The sequence below is a fragment of the Kogia breviceps genome, chromosome 16 (assembly GCF_026419965.1).
Source record: "Kogia breviceps isolate mKogBre1 chromosome 16, mKogBre1 haplotype 1, whole genome shotgun sequence".
NCBI lineage: Eukaryota > Metazoa > Chordata > Mammalia > Artiodactyla > Physeteridae > Kogia > Kogia breviceps.
The window spans coordinates 11,185,411-11,190,367 of NC_081325.1; positions in this window are offsets into that span (position 1 = coordinate 11,185,411).

Genomic DNA, 4,957 nt, shown 5'->3' on the forward strand with positions numbered 1-4,957 from the left:
TGAGTCTAAACCACAAAGGATTATTGCTGCTTTAATATGCTTTGTCAAAAACACTGGCTAGGAGGTCATCAGGACCCCTGGGTTTTTTGTCCCCGCTTGGCAGCTAATTGGCTGTGTTATCACAGTCTGGGTCCCAGTTATGCCACCTATACAATCAGAGTTGGATCAAGGGACCTCTGGTATCTCTAACAGTTTAGAATTGTTTTTAGTCTCCTGTAGTATTAGTAGTACATAATAATTTCAGCAGTATTACCTTTTCTAAACTCAGATTTTGCATCCTTCTGAAAATAGTGCTCAATTTAGGTTGTGGGCAGTGTGTTACTTCCGGAAGCACCGTAAAGGAATAAATAATGATCTTTTTTTTAATCTTTACTGGGAGTGTTTTATGTGCCAGAGACTATTGTTTCATTTAAATACCTACCGCTATGAGGTAGGTATTTAATTTTCATTTATCAGGTAAGAAAATTAAACCAAGGATATCGAGCAGTATATGGTAGGAGTCAAATTTGAACCCAGGACAGTCTGGCATTATGGTCTGCTCTTCTCTGCTGTATATTTTTCCATACAGCCTGCACATTTAGGCCCTGAAGCAAGTCTTTGTGGTAGGTATTGTCATCATCTGTTAAGAAGGGAACCTGAGACAGAGAAGTAACTAATCAAGGTCTTGCCACACTATGCAGTAGTGTTGCTTTGAATGGAGAGAACAGGACTTCAAGAGCCTGTGTTCTTAACCTGTGCTGTTAAACAAAGCAGGGTGACCTCAAGGAGAGGCAGAGGCCTCCACCCCTGGGTCACAGGAAACAGGATTTATTTAAGTTTTAGAGGGTGAAGGCATCATTTCCATGATCCACATCCTCAAAGCAGTATCTTCTGGCTTAGCTTGTCAATGAGGGCAAAACTTGACCCTAGAGGGTAAATATCCAAAAGGTACATTTTAAAAGGCAGCAGACTGGAAAATGCTGTTTCCATATTGTAACTTGAAAGGCCTGGGCTATAAATATCATTCAGATTGCTTTCTTGCTCATTGGAAACTCATTGCAAGGTCTCACCAATCTACACTGAACCAACTTACACTACATTTTCCACCAAGCTTCTTAGCAGATCATGCTTATTACTTTGCAGCCCATTCAGGGGCTTTGATAATGACTTTGTCAAAGACCAAAAGACAGTTTTTAATCAACACACACATTTTATCACATGGAAAGGAACTCAAGGAAACATAAGTTATTAACCCAGATAATTTGCTTCCAGGAAGTAGCTTAAAAACATGAGTTAAATTGATTTGAATTATATTGCTACATAAGATTCACATGAAATCTAAAGAAGAGGGGTCTGAGTTTTGAATTTTGATTCTTACAGCGTCCATTTTTTTAACAAGTTAAAAAAAATATTGCAACATCAAGTATTGGACTCGGTTTTCCAGACTCCTTTAAATAGGAATTTGATTTGCTTCAATCATAGTGCTAGTACTGTCTTTTATTTTTTCATAGTCAATGTTGTTGATTTTCAACTTTTAACCAAATTGTGTTTTTATTTATTCATTTTATTAAGCTAACCTTTTTGGGGCATCTAATGACTTCTTTCCATACTTCCTCTTGTCATGTTCTTTTAAGAGGTTCTCCTGTGTTGAATAAATCTGTGTGGCTTCTTACTTATATATGTTACCCTGTTTTAAACTGTGGTTTTGGAAACTCAGTGTGAGATAAATGGTACTTGTTATCTCCTCCAAGATTTTTATAACAATAAATTTGGAAATACTATATACAAAGACAGGCTTTACTTTCTGAAATATAGTGGCAACTCATTTATTTGAAATAATAGGATAAGAAATAATTCAGATCTGCAGAAATTATATTAGACTGACATTTCCCTAATAGTTCAAATCATAGATTCTGTCCAACTTGATTGTATTGTGACCACTGACTCTATATCTAAGTGTCCTCTTATAACATTATTCTCTCAAAAAATAAGGCAGGGGTAGAACAGTAAGGATATTGAGACAGATAATAATGATAATTTTAATAATGTACAATTCTGATGTACAGATAAATTTCATAAAGTATTTGTTACATTTCTAAAATGTAAGACTGAAGTACAGAAGTGCTACCATGGTCAACTGAACAATGAAGGCATTGGCAGTAAGTGCACGCCATACAGAGTATTTCCAACAGGACAGATCATTACAGGAAGTCATCATTGAGTCTCTGAAGATATTTATCTTTATATGTTTGGTGATGTCAGGTGTTTCCCAAGTATTCTGTGAAAGGGAACCGCTTTTCCTTTTCCTAAGTTCAGAGATTTTAGACTGATGGGTGAACTACCTGAGCCTTTAGTCAGGTTCATTCATTCAGCAAATATTTGTGAACTGATAAGCTCCCTGTCCTCATGTTGTTTCCGGTCTAAGGGGAAAAGAAAGTAAATAAGAAACAGGTGACCAGATAAGACAGTGCCAGATGTTGACAAATACTACAAACAGGTAAAAAGGGTGATATAATGGAGAGGTGAGAGTAAGGAGGAGGAGGATACTTAGGGTGGGTGCAGAGAAGCCTCACTGAAGAGGCTCTAGAGTGGAGATGGGTCATGGGGATACTTAGGCAAAGACCATATTGGGCTGAGGCGGAAGCAGTTGCGAGGCCTTGAAAGTCAGCTATGTGCCACGGCTGTGCTGGAGATGGGGGATTCAAAGGTACACAAGAACGGCCATGGTTTTTGCTCTCATGAAGTTCACTGTCAAATAGGAAAATAAGGTTTCTGCCTTCAAGGAACTCATGATTGGTAGAGACAAAAGACGTGTAAGCAAGTCATTGCAGTACAGCAAAAGTCTCCACGTATGACCATCATGACAACAGAAGGAAGGGAGTGATCAATTTCCCTGGACAAAGCAATAGGTCAGAGGAAACCTCCCAGAGGAATTTGCCTATGGTCACCCAGGTCATCAGTGGCAAAGCCAAATTTCTCACATGGGTCTCCCAATCCTTGTCCAGTGTTTTCTGTGCTTTGATTTTCATTGTATTCCCGGGGGACAGAGAAAAGAGATGGGAAAAGTGAGGAGACTAAGAAAAAATTCCCCAGATAATGACAGGGAAGCACTTACATGATTTTAGAGAATGGCACGTTTATGTTTATTGACTCCAGTACTGTACTGAACTTCTTTAAAAAAATTCTAACATCATATATGGGGCTTCTGTGTAGAAGATCAGCACACACTATGAAAATGCAGTTACTCAGTCCAGTTATAGGTCCAAAAATCTTTTTCCCTAAGACAAAATAATTTTTCCATGTGTTTAATTTTTTTCCCATCTGAATATCATCTGTAGTACAAAAACTCATCTGGGGGCCTTGCCTGGAGGAAGGAGTTCAAGGATGGATGGTGGGTTATGTGGCTGGCTTCCTAAAGCTGTGTACAATCTACCATGAGTTGCTGTTTTCACTTACAGTGAGAGATGATGCCTCTTTCTTTGTGCTCCTACCTAATTTTTCCCTGACAGACCCACAAAGGTCAGTGGTTTCTGTTTCTTAGCCACCACTTATTTTGATCTCTACATGCTGGGTCCTGTTGTGCCTAGAGGTCCTGACCACCGCCCATTTCTTTCTTCTTAAACCACAGTCCCCTCTTGAAAACGAATGAGCTTTAAAATAAAGCCTGTAATTAGAATATAAATGCAATATTCGAATAGCCTGTAATTAGAATATAAATTACCTTCTTCTAATAGTGCATGCAGATAGAGTGTTAATGTATTATGACTCTAGGAGGGAAAACAGCCTTGACATTAGTGCCTTCCGCCTTCACTCACGCTCCAACCTGGAAGATCTGTTTACTGTTTCACTGGAAACAGACTGCCCTTCTTTCTCTAACTAAACACAGGAGACCTGGAATCTTTGCCATTTAATGATGGATTTGCATATGGCTTTGTTATTTGTCAAATAAATCTCCTTTTGACTGTTACTCGCGGTACCCTCCAGACAGTAGATCCTTAGATTCTATGCAGGCTTGTAAATGTCCTGCTCAAAATTTGATTTGAGGAAGGTTCTTGAGACAATGGGAAGTGGTCAGTGCATCAGTGTCATGGTGGGGACTGACCCCAGTCTCTCATCAAGAAGAGAAGAGTGGGAAGCACACACTTCTTGGCTTCTTGATGGTGGATGAAGAAAGGGAGCTGTTTTTTTTCCCTTTGCTAATTAAGGAAAGCAGGGAGAGACATGAACTTTATTGAGTGCCTACTGTATTCTTGGAAGGATGCTCGGTGTTTGTTTTCTCTCTTGATTTTCAGAAAAAGCCTGTGAGATACTAATTATTATTCCCATTTGTAGAGATGAGTAAACTGAATTTCACAAAATTTAATCGAGCTGTTCAACCGTGTAACTTTCCATAGCAAAAACCTACCCTGTCGGAGAAAAGCTGTATGAACAAAAATAAACAGGATTGTGACATTTTTGTTATGCTAATGTGAAAAGGAAAAAGACATACTGACTTCAAGAGTTAATTTCAAGATAAACAATTACATAACAATGACAGATCAGACTGTCACCCAACAAGGCAGTGTTCCTGCTAGACTCTGGGCTCTTAGAAGGTAGTAATTTTGTCTTTTCATTTTTCTGTCTTCCGTCCTTTCCTTTTTCATGATCCAACTGAAAAAGCTGGTATCAATGCAGAGTACTCACAGGAGGGTAGTTGAATGAATTAATTCATTAATTAATGAGGGTTATTGAGACAGTCTTAACTTTTTAAAACATTTTAATGCTTGCATTTTATTTATTTATTTAAATTTTATTTATTTATTTATTTTTGGCGTTGTTGGGTCTTCATTGCTGTGCGCGGGCTTTCTCCAGTTGTGGCCAGCAGGGGCTACTCTTCATTGTGGTGCGTGTGCTTCTCATTGTGGTGGCTTCTCTTGTTGCAGAGCACAGGATCTGGGCGAGCGGGGCTTCAGTCGTTGTGGCACACGGGCTCTAGAGC